Source organism: Embiotoca jacksoni, unplaced genomic scaffold (genome assembly GCF_022577435.1).
Source record: "Embiotoca jacksoni isolate LCO1_2020_lvr unplaced genomic scaffold, fEmbJac1.0.p SCAF_7, whole genome shotgun sequence".
Lineage (NCBI taxonomy): Eukaryota > Metazoa > Chordata > Actinopteri > Embiotocidae > Embiotoca > Embiotoca jacksoni.
In genome coordinates this window covers 19,738,815-19,752,377 of record NW_027185425.1, presented here as the reverse complement: position 1 = coordinate 19,752,377, position 13,563 = coordinate 19,738,815, and the positions used below count along the sequence as shown (strand labels likewise).

At 37.7% G+C, this 13,563-nt stretch overlaps 1 protein-coding gene across 4 annotated transcripts in view; it reads left to right on the top strand.

Annotated features, from left to right (window-relative positions):
* Positions 1-275: 275 nt before the first annotated feature.
* The window catches only part of thrb (thyroid hormone receptor beta), a 117,223-nt gene continuing 103,935 nt past the window's right edge, over positions 276-13,563 (top strand). For 3 of the 4 annotated variants that reach the window (XM_069176397.1, XM_069176395.1, XM_069176396.1), the window contains exon 1: positions 276-770. The gene's annotated coding sequence lies outside the window, so the exon portion shown is untranslated. The remainder of the gene's footprint in view (positions 771-13,563) is intronic. The other variant, XM_069176398.1, reaches the window with a different exon arrangement.

Genomic DNA, 13,563 nt, shown 5'->3' with positions numbered 1-13,563 from the left:
CAAGTTGCCATGAGTCTGGAAACAGTTACTGCAAACTGCAGAAAACACACACACACACACACACACACGTGTACAGGCATGCATGATTCACTGTAAAAAAATGTATACAAATAAAAAAATAAAAAAACATCTGGAAGAATGCTAATTAGATTAAACCGTTATTTATGTAAAAAAACAGCATAATTATTAAAATAGATTAAAACTGCAACACACACACACGTACATGTTGGCTGGAGCAGTGTGCGTCCTGCCCTGGCGGCATGTACCAGGCCTACTGTAACAGCAGTCAACCGCCATCAAAAAAAGAAAAGAAAAGAAAAGAAAAAAAACTTGGGAGTTTGTAATAAGGGCGAGGCTTATTTTGTTCGGGTCCTCCGTGATTCCGCTCTCTGATTCCCCGTAGCGTTCAGTCGGAGTGCTACAGCGGTCAGTCGGGTTAGTTTGTCCGGCGTGTTTATTTCCTTCCAGCGTTTGTTTTCGGCTCCATGTTGAAGTTTTTTTTGGCGTCCGGAGCACAGACTGCCGAAGCCGCATAGCCCACACTGCGCCCGCTCCGCTCCGCTCCGCTCCGCTCCACACATCCACGACGCGCACACGCGTACAGCCCTCGCCTGATTTGCACTAGCGCGGGTCATTTCAGGTTAAACCCTGGCACTGTGTCCCATTCAGTTTTGCCGACGGAGATCAACACTGGTTGCAGTTTAGGAGGAATTGCAGAAGCACTGGGACTCCAAGTGATATCTGGATAAGAGCTTCGTCTTGCATATGCGGTATGTTAATGTTTTTTTTTGTATCGTGGGGGTGGGGGGTGTTTTTGACAACAGTCTAGCCAATGACAGCTTCTCCAAAAACTAGCCGCTTGACAGTTTAAAAGAATGGTGGCTGTGCATTGCTCTTCTTCAGCTAAATGTTCATATTAATGTTTAACACGGCAACCACTGTGTTTTTATGTCCTCTGAAGGGAACGGTGTTCGCCGAACTACATTCAAATTGTCTGCAATTCAACGCTGCCTTGCTAAACGGAAGACGATTCACCCCCTGGTTAAACGTGACTCAGACATTACCATAATTATGACAATCTTTGTGACAGTTCGGGGTACAATTAAAGAATAAGTAGGGCTTCATAACTGAAAAATTAAAACATTACGGCGGGTCAACGCCACTTCCTTACGCCCACGATTGTGATATTTTGTCGGGAGTATCGTAGCACGAAGAAAGGGAGGATTTAGCAAAAAAAGTTTGCCTTTAAGCCCATTTGTGGTGTGTTTTGATGATGCCGAATTGTACAGTAGCTTGTGAAAATCCCGAAATGTTTTCCAAAGTTGTTTTTACAGGTTGTTAAATTTAACAAAAAGCGAGAGCACATTAAAGTGACAGTTATTTGGCTCGAGGTTCCGCCAGTACAACAGAACAACACGTACCCGGGTTAGCTTTTATGAAGATTTTAAGGGAGTTGATTTTAGGGTCCAAGTGATCGTTTCCCTCACAGTCCAAAACATTGTAGCAGCTTATAATACGAATACCAATTCACTTTTATTTATGTCGATAGGAAGATATGTCACATATCGGCTGCTTTTCCGTTTTAACCTTGGCTTTCGCGGTGGCAGCATGAACTTCACTGGAGCGCCCCATTAACATCTGGCGAGCAAAATGAGCAAACCTCCTTCCAGCGCCTTAATGACCTTAAAGGGTGAAGTGTACAGTTCAGTGTATTACTAGGTTTGTACTAACGGAAGTTTCAATTGTTTTCTAATCTTCAGTTGACAAAATATGTGTCAATAGCTCTGGGGAAAGATTAATTCTTAGTATATATAGCCTACATGTAATTGTCACCTGTTCTTCATGCCTTTCCGTAGCTGGCAGCGTGACACGTTACCAGGTGGGCATGAAGTGATGCCTTTAAGGGCTGTCAAATACAACGGATCAAGCAAGGGGATTGTGGCAGTTTTGTTTTTGTTCTTTTTTTTCCTCTGGGTGATCAGATGTGAGGTTTAGAGGGCGGAGGGAGATGAAAATATGACTGCAGCTAGTGTTACAAATAAATATATCAAACATGCATAAGAGCACATTGTCCTCATTAGTGTCACACAGCAACATATAACATCATTTTTCCCCCAAGTAAAATAAATACATTTTACCCACCACTGTTCATTCAAGAATACCACAAATATAGTAACAATACATTTTTGGGAGTGATTTGCATGCATGGTATTTCCATAATGCTAAAAGAGAGCTATACTGAAGGCAGTACAGTTGTCAACTGAGAGTATTTAATGTAGTTTCATCTGCCTATTCGCTGCTGTCTTCAGGAGCTTGTGTGGCCAGCATTGTCCAACACAGCAAGCCTCATGTATGTATAACTGCAGTTGTAGCGTGCAGTAGAAGCAGTTTGAGGCACCAGGACAAATAATTGGAAAACACTAGTTTTGAATTTTGTAACCCCTTTTGACATCTGTGTTCCAACTTGTTCCTCTGCTTTCAAGACGGATGCCCCACCCCTGTAATGACAGTAGTCAATTTTATATTGCAAGTCTTGACTCCCAGCAGTGAAAAACAAAGGCATTCTTATTAATTCAGTGAGTTGATCAAGACAGCTTGATGCACTGAATGCACACTGAGATTATTTAATTTTTGGCACTATTACATGAAATTGATTTAATTCAGAGGTACCAGTTGGTGATTGAATTTAACAGTTGAATTTAGCTGTTGTAGTTTCATTCAGTAACAATTGGACTAAAATGTATTTTCCTTAAATTAATGGGCACGATTGTTAAGCTTTTGGTATTTTTGAAAGTAGGGCTTGTCAATATGCACCAAAAATATTTTTTTAGACTGACTGATGATACACATTATATATCTTGGTATTTTTTAAACATTGGGCTAAATGTTCAATTGTATGTTGAAGCCACATGTGAGATGTCACAAGTATTTTTATTTTTTATTAGAAAAGAGAGTGATCAAAATGTTATGCAAAGACAGGATTTTATCAAGTAGGATAATATTCTCTAGAACAGGGGTCTTCAATGTTTTTCAGGCAAAGGACCTCCAAACTAATAGAGAGATGGAGCAGGGACCCCCTACTATGTATATAATATAATATAATAATAATAATAATAATATAATATAATCAGCTGTCCTGATGTCGTTGGGGAGCTCATTCCACCATTTAGGAGCCACATCATTTTGGTGCCCCCAAAGTTTTTCACTGGACCTTTTTGCATTGCGATACATTTTAAGCATTATATTTTTTGTCAGTTCACCACACGCATCGGTCATTTCTTGATGCCTTATGGACATGATTGAAGAAGTTTCCTAGACACGCAGTGTATTTGAGACTCTATTGAAGAACTCAGACTGGTATCAGAGGTAAAAACACAAAATATGTACAACTTTGTATTGCCATTTTGTGTTGGGTGTTAATTTTCCTATTGATTCCACATGGAAATGTTTTTAAGTTCATTGTAAAATATTTAACCAGTCTTATTTCAATAGTCCTAGTATGCAGGATAATTTATGAAGATTTTAATAACTTTGCTTCAAGAAATTTAATTTCCCTTTTAGTTTAATCTTGCACTCCCATGTGCCTCTTGGTCCAGATCTTGTCAGTACTTTTGATGAGCTCTCTAACTGACGAGCAGTAATGCCATGTGTTTGGTGAGCACTTTATCCGTCCTACAGGGATGCAAACTCCTTCACCTTTTGGCCAAATTGACATCAAAACAGTGAGAATTTCTTTTTTTTCGAGGGGGTATGTTGAGTTGATTGGGTTAGATGTGTGAAGGGTGACCATATCAACAGCAAAAGTTCACAAACACTTGTTTACCTTCCCTATCGACTGCATATTTAACCACCAGCATTCTGTGAAGAACTTCCCCTTCTCTGCCCCTTATGTTCATATCCTAATCATCTAACTCTAAACCAACGACGGCAATGAGTCAACCAGTCAGAGGTAGAGTGGGGTCTTCACTAAATGTGGTGTTCAATATTGGACTGATGCTCTCTGTCAAATCTTTCTTTAAGTCCCTCCCTTGGCATTGATTAAACCCCTAAAAAGTCATCACAGTCATCAAAATTACACATTTTAAAGTTTTTTTCAAGAAGAAAAATCCTCCAGTGCCTTAAAGTGGCTTAGATGTTACTCGACACCTTTGTATTCATTTAGTGCTTGCAGATTTATGACTTTGCAAATATACCCCACCTCTTTCTCCACCCACCTCACCACTGTTGGCCTGTATTCAGCTGGCAGCTCGATGACATGGAAAGCCCCGCCTCACAAGTTGATGAAATTGATTCCTTAGGTATGTAACGTATGAAACCCTGGCTGTCTGAATATGTGTTGTTGTGACTGCCGGACTGTCCCTGCAGTCCTGAAACAGAAATTCTCAGCCATGGTGTTGACTACCTATTTCACTCATCGTACTGTATGTCATAAAAAAGACCACATGGAGATGTGAACCAGGTTAGAAGCTTGATTTTCATTGGAGTGGGTCTTTAAAGTTACGAGCAACCACAACACATTTGACTGAGAGTCACCACTTAGCATTGTCACTCCTTAAACCAAAACACAGATGGACCGCTCTGCGTCAGCACTATGTCAAATTGAACATACCCTCGGCATGCCAGTAAACACACATCATTTGTATACATTTTCTATATTTGATTAATACAATATAGACTTTGACAACATTTAACTGGCCATAAAAAATTGCTGTGAAAACGTTTCCTCCCTCTATCTATTAAATTACTATTTATATTATGATATCTTAGTTATTCAATAATGAGCATTTAGGGACTCCATACATATCTAAATCCAGAAGGAAAATGAAAATAGATAAATATAAACTATTAATAGTGCCAGACCCAAAAAACACAATAGCAAAATCAGCTAGTAAAAGATGAATATGGGTTAAGGGATTTAAGTTTTTCCAAATAATTGGAAGTGAAAGTAAGCATATAAAGATTTTTATTTCCATTTTGAGTATTTAAGCAGTTTGAATAATTAATTATTGTGTTTGCAGGCTTGGCCAATTTTATGCAGATGTTTTTCCCTTTGTATATATTTCACCTTACTGTTTCTTATCAGGGAACCATAACCGCTTCCCCACCACATGGAAATAGTTGTAACTATTACAGTAAAATTAAGAAGTCAAATGTCATGTTAGAATGATAATATATTACAAACTGATGGTTTATGGCAGTGGTTCTTGCCTGGTTTACCCTCAGGATCCACATTTTTCTCAGTCATTATATCACAACGCAGAATTTTGAAACTTTTGAGCTACTCAAATTTATTCCACAAAAAAAGGACTGTAATACACAATGCCTTCATGTACTGTGAACAACATGAAATACACAAAAATAGTGCAGAAAAAGTGCCTAAGGGGCTTAAAAGAAGTGTGCAGGTATGTGAAGCTCCTCAAGTTTCAAGATTTTAAATCAAACTCGATGAAATAAAAATGCAGACTTAAGAACATAAAGTGGGTCACGACCCACCCGTTGAGAACCACTGCTTTTGGGGGGAGTTAACCTGCAACTCTGTACTTGTAGAACCAGTCCAGCGGTTTCCCTCTGCTTTCAGGCTCAATGTTTAGGTAGAGTACCATCATTACCATTTTCCTTCTTAAATCATCAAATCTATCTGAAATCTCTGATACTGTACATCTGACCTTATACTAAAAAGTGTGAAAGTGCAGGAAAATGCAAGCTAATACCTCTTTTCTTTCCATTTTTTATTTTGTAAAAGTGACAAAGTGCACCTGACCTGGGGATTTGAAAATGTATTTGATGAGTTTCCTCCTTTGGCAGCCACTTTGCGTCCACATTTATTACGAACTACATCTGTCCTCGAGAACAACCCCACATTAATTTTGGGGATATCCAAATTCATTTAAATTTTATATTCTTACTTCAATTACTTTTTCAGGAATGGACTTAATTGATATGATCAGTCTTGTTTCTTTCTGTCATGTTCTCTGCCCCGTTTGTGTTTGTGTGTTAGAATTTGGTGTCATTTACTGAATTTGACAACCAATTGAGGAGGAATTCTTCATTTGGTCACATTTTCTTGTACCAGTACTGGTAATAAGCAATTATGCATGGTATGCAATTTTGATATCGTGAAATACTTTGAAATGTACTCCTGCAACCCTAGCTCTCATTAGGGATGGGAATTTCAAGGAAAAAAACAATTAGCTATTTTCTGGGCACTCGTGGACAATTATAAAAATAATTTGCATAACTGTGATAAACTTGTGATATGCTAGTTTTGCCTGGCATGGCTTGCCCTGTACTTGACTGGTGTATATTTTTTGGAGGGAGTTCAACTCGGATCTCTTTGATGGCTGCCTTTGCATGTTTTTTTTTTTCCTGTTAATGACATGTTCTCATGTTCTTATTCACTTATGTTGTTTAATGGCAGTAGGTAATGCATTACTACCAGGCGCAGTTAAACAATAAGGGAAATAAACAAAACAATCGAACTACTAAATAAACTATTTGATCTTTTATATTTTGACCTGATTTGAAAATCATGACCCATCCCTACATCTCAGTAGTGTTACTTTCAAGAAATGTTGCTAACATTTGTGTCCTTCTTTTGAATCTCCAGTAATTTTACCCCTTATTATATTCCCTCATAGCTGCAGGCCTTTACTTAACACCCAAATGAATGAGTGTGTGCTTTAAAATATTAATTTGGACAACTGCGGCAGTTTTGAAGTGTCTCTGACTTCCCACCGCCATATTCCAGATGATAGAGGAGAGGAGCTTAAAGAAATCTTGAAAAACTCATTCACCCTATGTCACTAGCAAACGATCTGGGCAATGAGTTTGCCCCACCTTACTGCGGAAATGCTCTGAGCTGCAAAAAGCACTTCTGCAGGTTTTTTTATGGTCTAAAAACATCTAGCTTTCTTGAAGAAATTGTATTTTCTTGATTCCTGTTGTTCTGGGTTTGTACCATCATGGTTGAAATGCACTTATTGTAAGTCGCTTTGGATAAAAGCGTCAGCTAAATGAAATGTAATCTAATCTATATTTTAGTTACAATTAATATTGTCCCAAAACAACACTAGATTTGAACATCAGTTGGGTTCTAATCTGCCGAGAAATTGTATCTGTGATTATCGAGCTGACAGACATGTCATGATGGGCCACTAAGCAACTGTATTTCACATGCTGATGTGGTGCTTGCTGGTTGTGTAGCCTTGCAGTGCCATGGGACCTTAATTAACACATAATCTGTGTGGATGTGAAAAGATTTAAGTAGCTCAGTAACAACCTTTATTCAAATAGAAACCTCATGCTCTCTTTGTTACCTGATACTTGATATAGTCTTGACGCATATGGGGCACATGTGTCTGTCTGCCAAAGATTCGGGTATTCACACTGAGATGTATCCAATTTTATTTGAAATGTTGGGGGCCTTGGAATTTAGGCACTTCATTTCAAATACAAACCTGTACTGCTTTTATCTACATTAAAGGCTAAACTTTGAGCCCAGCTTCATGCCCTGAGGATGTATGATTTACACATCTTATCTTCAAAACACAACTGAAACCTCGTCCCTGTGAACCCTCGTTCAACTGATAACTTGTCATGGATCTGATATGGCAGTACTGTGGCGTTTGCATTTGTACTGATAAGTGATTCTTTGGACTGTTAGCTGCTAACTTTTTCCCCCTACTGTAACATCCTTTGCAGGTACTCCAAGTTTGACCAATTCAACCCTTTGTGTCCCAAAAGCTGCAATTACCTGCTCTTTTATGGGTGAAATGTCTGTGGCAGCTTTTCACCGGCAGATGTTGAATAGATCATGGTTATATGGTTGTAACTTCAGTTTTCACTGTGGTGATGCAGTATACCTGTATTTTATTGTGGGATATTAGTAGAACGGCATGTACTATATTTTTTCCGTTCGATTGTTCAATTGCTGAATTTTTCAGGAAACTAAGTGGATAAATTTACCCGTCAGAATTCGGACACTCAGAAGAATGGTGGACAGTAAATCTAGTGCACAATATAGTAAATAGGAAGCAATTTTGGGCACAGCAAATGTCCGCTGTCCGCCCACTTTCAAACCATTTGTGTGGAAGAAAACCCAGAAGCATCATTCTGTCATGGAGCTATCATGCGCCAAGGCCTAAGGAAACCTGTGGTTGGCCTAGGCGTGTGTCACTCAGAAAAGAGTTAGCCAATCAGAGGAGAGGGTGATTGATATCAATGCCCCACAAGGTTCAACATAACCAATGGCCCCAAGGCCCAGGGCCAGTAAAAGTTTACGCAAGGAATGTTGGTCAGCCAGCTTCTCAACTCTTGACACAAGTGGTTATTATTAAGGTCATCAATACTCACAGAGATTTGATGATCATAAATTCTGTTGTTATATCCTAAACAACTAAAACCAAAGGGAACAACACTGTTGTACATATTGTGTATAATAAATCATAAAAAATTATGGGGAAAGTGGTTTTCTTTTTTGGCTGCTGGGCCAGTGAAAACTTACAAAGGCCCAGGAAAACTCTGACCTAGTGGCTAAGTGGGCCACGGGGAAAAATGTTAGGTTGAACCCTTAAAGACAAAACAGCCTGTTCTTGGTAGAATTCCAGAGAGACGCTGAAGAGAGGGGATGTGAAACTAAATGGTTTGTGGTACCACCACAAAAATTTATTTTTATGGATATTAAGACTGCAAATAAAAAGACGGGAATAAGGTTAAAATATGGGACCTGTGCAGTAATGATGGATTGTTGTTTCTCTTTACGTTGTTCAGTGGTTCTTTTTGCTATAATATTGATTAGTAGGGTTATTTAATGTATACGACTAAAAAGAAGGCAAGAAATTCCTCTAGTTGACTTTCTACTAGACTGATCTGTTAACTAAAAAACATTCCAGGTAATGACCTCATAAAAACTGGTTAATTTATTGCCGATAGCTTGCAAAGCTGCCATTAAGGCAAACAGTGGTCACCTTGGGATATCAAAAATCTGAAACGTTTTACTTTTTTGTTGGCAACGTAATTCAGTGTGTATTTCGATGTCTTCAGTCTTTTTGTACAATAGAAAAAAAAATGCACAAAAAAAGAAGAACCCTTAAATGTGATTGAGAATTCAAACTTTTGACTGCTACTGTATATCAACAAGAAAGTATTTCAACGACATGCTCTGCTACTACAATCTGAGAAACTGTGATAGTGACGAGGAGGCAGAAGTCTTGACAAACTGAGGCGGGTGGTGTGATGTTTGGCTGGCTGTATATAGTGTATTCTGCAGCTGTCAGAAACAACTGCTCACATGGCATACAGGCATGAGTGAGGCAATAGGCCTTATTAAATCATAAAAACAAGTGCCCTTGTGTTCATTGTCGTTGCAGCAATCAATGTAAAACAATACACTTTTAGAGGTGAAATTTGTGCTCTGCTTGTAGTTGGAGTGATAGTCTGTGCTCCATTGTTGCTTTTCAAGTTACACCACATGACTATCTCCATTGTATGTTACTTTTTTTTTTGTAACGTTTGATACATACTGTGCAGTAACTTGCTTTGTCAGAGCAACAAAATTTGTAACACTGCACCAGGTTTCATATCATGTATTTTGTATTCCATTCTCCGTTATTAAATTTCTCATATTGTTTGTCAGTATCAGTTTAGCCCAAATGCACTCAAAGAATGGGTTTTTGGCTGAGTAAGCTCATTAACCAAACAAAAACTCCCGTCATAAAAATCTAGTACTGCCTGTACCTGTTGGATTGTGGTCAGAAAAGTAAGCTCCTTGGCGTTTGGCTTAAGCATGTGAAAAGAAATTGTGTTAAAATTGGCAGTGCCTTTAAAATTTTCATACAAATTCTCAGTTGAAACTTTATTTTCCTAGCTGGTTTAAAACATGAGGAATTTCACAAGGTTTGTGATTGTGGTTGTAAATAGTAAACATGAATACATTAATAGAGTCCGTAATAGAGAGAGATATTGAGTTTATTAGCTGTATTGAGACATCTCCTTTTATTCAACTTTTCTTGTCAAAGCTGCTCCACTAAAGAGCAATGGTTTGAAGACATTTATGAGAAGTCGATGGGACAAATGTATCTTTTGAATGAACTGCCCTGTTTGTGTCCAACCTGACGAGCCTAAGGTTTTGCTAACTGGATATTAGCAAGCTTGTTTGCTCTGAGACTCACCTGTTTTTGTGTTTTTAACTACTTGGTCAAAGTATAAAGAAGCCATTGTGACTGACTACTGCTTGTCCATTTTGACTGCCTAATGAGTTAATTGTGAGCATGCCAGCTACAGCAGTTTAGCGACTAGTCCTGCATGTAGTCACTTTGTCACCGAGCCTTTTCCCCCCAAACTATTTGTGGTGGAAAATAAATGCCACTTTGTGGTGGTGACCACTACTTTATCTTGGTTTCCATCATATTCAGGTTCCATGTTTGTGGTACTTAGGGTTGCAGCTGTATGTATCATGGTATGGTAAATTGTCAACTTTTCTGATAATCGTTTAGAGCACTTGTGACGGCACTAAAAACATTTTAAATAAAATTTTAATATTACTAATACTACTAACAATGAAATGCCGTATACAGTGAGACTGTCATACTGTGATATTTTCTGAGGCAGTTTTCATACCGTGAAAAACTCATTCCGTTGCACCCCCACTGGTTCTGTAATACTTTCCTAGCAAATAATAATGAATAATATTTTTGCTTTAAATGCCCATCCCTGATTTCATAGGGAAATCTGAGTATTTCCTCAGCCTTCTTCAGCGTAACTTTTGTAACTTAAAAAGGTTGCTGAATTCAGAAGGCTACACCTGTTTTTTCAATCTGTCACATACATATATACATGACATTTAAGTATAATAGCAATACAAACTTGCCAATATATGACAAAGAAGATATCTCATTGCTGTTTATGTAGGATTAAAATCCATGTGACAAGGGGAATAAAAGATATTCATGTAACGTTTTAACCCCTTGAGCTAATCCCTTCTTTCTCTTTGTAAACTGTCTGACAAGACCCAACACACTTACCACAATCAGACTTCAGCATGGTCTCCCTCCTACCTTTCGGTAAAAGTTCTACCCTGCCAGCTGTCTTGGTTAGCTAACTTTTTCAGACGCACTACCCGTGTTAGTAAGCTCACTGTATGACCAGAAGTGATTTCTGCAACAGTCCAGACTCCGCAGCAGCTGATATCAAATATTATAGGACTCAGATCATGATCAGGGCCAAAGAGGGTGATCATGACATCCAAAACAACAACATCTAAAACAAACACGATGGGTAAGATACAAATGAACATATAGAGCCAATTAGCTAAATAAGACCTTATAAACATAGAATAAGATAAAACTAAATAAACGCTGTGATCAGAAAGTAAAGTATGTAGTAGTAAAGTACAAGGTGCGTGATTGTGCTTGAATATTCAGCAGAATTGCCTGTGAAATGGGATATACACTTCAGTAGCCATTTTATTAGGTACAACTAAACAAATTACCAAGACAATTCAATACAACAAATCATGAATTGCAGTTAACTGCATATTTATGTCGTAATGGTTCAGCTTTTTTCAGGAACATGTAAATTCAGTTTGGAGGTATCACAGTATACCACTATTGACGATAACTGGGATATCCCCCCCCCCAAAAAAATCAATATTGATATCATGTTAATATAGTACATACAATTATATTGTAAACATTCCAGTGCCTTTTAATTATACAATCCACACTCCAACCGAAAAGATGGCATTGTTTTCTCCTTAACAATTGTTGCCAACTGCCATTTATTAAATCAAATAAAGGCACAACAACTTGGGGTTTGATATTAAGAAAAACCCTTTATCATCAGAAAAGTTGTGCTCCATAAAGGTCAGGATTTTTAATCACTCCTTTGCCCAAGTGGGTCAATTATAGAGGTATTCTTTGAAACAAGAAACTGAATGTTATCTTTTAATGAAGGTATATACCACTTTCCAACATTTGCACTCATGGTTTTGAGTCCTAGTCAATTTTATTGATCTTTTTTTGTCTTTATGTAAATGTTCCAAGACCATCCATTTTTAACCATCACTTAGCTCTATTTACCCATAAATGTTTCATGACACTGAAGTCCACAGTTGCTGTTTTCCACCCAGGAGTATTGTTGCCACAACAAATGTTGGAAGTCCCGTTACAAATAGTTTTAGCCTCACCCCAAACGCCCCACACGTGACATATCACTTATGACAGAGACTAAGGCCATTGGACAAACAAATGAGTATTTCCCAACACGCTTTCATCCTTTACAACTTTTGAGAATAAAGCAACCAGATAAAATGGGTCCAATTGATGGGTAGAAATTATATATTTTTAATAACTCATCCAGTTTGGGAACATTTTAATAAAGACAATGATAAATAATATAGGTTACGACTCAAAACCACTAGTGCAAAAGGCGGTAAGGTGACATATTGTACATATACATAAAACAATCACATTCGCAGGGAATATAACTGAATAAATCATTCCTGGCCGTCCAAATTGGTTCACAAGTCAACCAATTGTCTACCCTGTTAGTAACTTAACTGGCATAATGAAAAAAAATGTGTCTTCTTCTTCTTTGTGTATGACGATAACATCATTGTAAATTCTTTTGGCTACAATAACTGTGTAGTAAAAATCTAATATCGTGAGAGCCCTAATTAAGTTTTTTTACTTGTCTGTTATAGTTAAAGACAGTCATCTGAAACCCCATACAAGCAGTTTAAATGCCACAGTTTCCTGCTTTCTGCGAGATCTTTTGCAGTTTCTAAAACCGGGATAAGGAGTCATCCAACTTTTTTAAATGTTTCAAAATCATTTAGATTATTCTGCAAGCTGCTATTTTGATAGAAAGCATATTCGCAAATAATCTTGAATGTGAAACCCTTCGAACCAGATTTTAACCAAGGACATTTAATCCAAGTTCACCCTTCTTGGTTGAATTGCGCAGTGAGTTTTCATCAAAGAGGAATAAAGGTACAAGGTATAAAGTATCCCATGAAACTGCACGACATGAGCTTTCCAGAAATGTTGGTGCCTCGTCTGTGTGACAAAGCATTGCAGAGAAAATTGACTTTAAAGTTGCATCAAAGTTAATTATCTTGCACTTTGCATGAATCTGTTTGTCCATCTTCACACCCACTACTCTTGATTGGAGTTACGCCTGAAGTGCCAATCACTTCCCAACATACTGCATATCAAAATAAAAAGCAGCCCTACCCTTTCTGATGACACTCGTTATTTCTCTTTACGACAAAGCATTTTCAACTAGTCCAGTTTTCAAACCACAGCTGTCATAAGGCTGATATTATATCCCACTTTTTTTAAACATAAAATGAAACCCTAATATAAAAGATCTCAAAGTATTATTATATTACATGATGCAAGATTTAAATAGCCTTGACTGTTCTGAAATTTTTTTTAAAAAAAATAAAATAAACAGTTTGAATGGCTCGCCTTTATAATGACCAAGATATGAGGTAGTGAAGGTTGTGAAATTACCCTGAAAATGGCCTAGGGTTCATTGAGTTAATCTATTAGTGAATTGAAT